Source organism: Octopus bimaculoides, chromosome 1 (genome assembly GCF_001194135.2).
Source record: "Octopus bimaculoides isolate UCB-OBI-ISO-001 chromosome 1, ASM119413v2, whole genome shotgun sequence".
NCBI lineage: Eukaryota > Metazoa > Mollusca > Cephalopoda > Octopoda > Octopodidae > Octopus > Octopus bimaculoides.
Genome location: NC_068981.1, coordinates 6,682,185 through 6,682,812, shown reverse-complemented (window position 1 = coordinate 6,682,812; position 628 = coordinate 6,682,185).

Below are 628 nucleotides of genomic sequence, written 5' to 3'. Positions count from 1 at the left end.
TATATATATAAGGGGTATATTCTTTATGTTGCATGTCTCGTTTCTCTGTTTTTTTCGTTGTTCGAAAAAAAGTTCGTTTTCTATATTTTCATTTTTATGTTTTCGTTTCTCATTGTGTTTAACGTTTTGTTTTTATGTCCTGTACCCATATATGCATATATATGTAGGCATGTACATATATGTACATATATGTATGGATATATGCATATATTTATATATTATTTATATTATTATTATATACATACATAGAAACTTGATTTGCATAAAATGGTCAAGAAGAGTACACCATCTAATGAGAGAACACTATTAATTTATGCGTTTCACTCCACATGTATTACACAATAGAGTACCTGATGAACGTACTTGTTATGTACGTAAAACAATTAGTAGCGCGTGTAATACATGTGGAGTGAAGCGCATACATTTATATATATATAATTTTGGCGCAGGAGTGGGTGTGTGGTAAGTAGCTTGTTTACCAACCACATGATTCCGGGTTCAGTCCCACTGCGTAGCACCTTGGGCACGTGCCTACTACTATAGCCTCGGGCCGACCAAAGCCTTGTGAGTGGATTTGGTAGACGGAAACTGAAAGAAGCCCGTCGTATATATATATATATATATATAT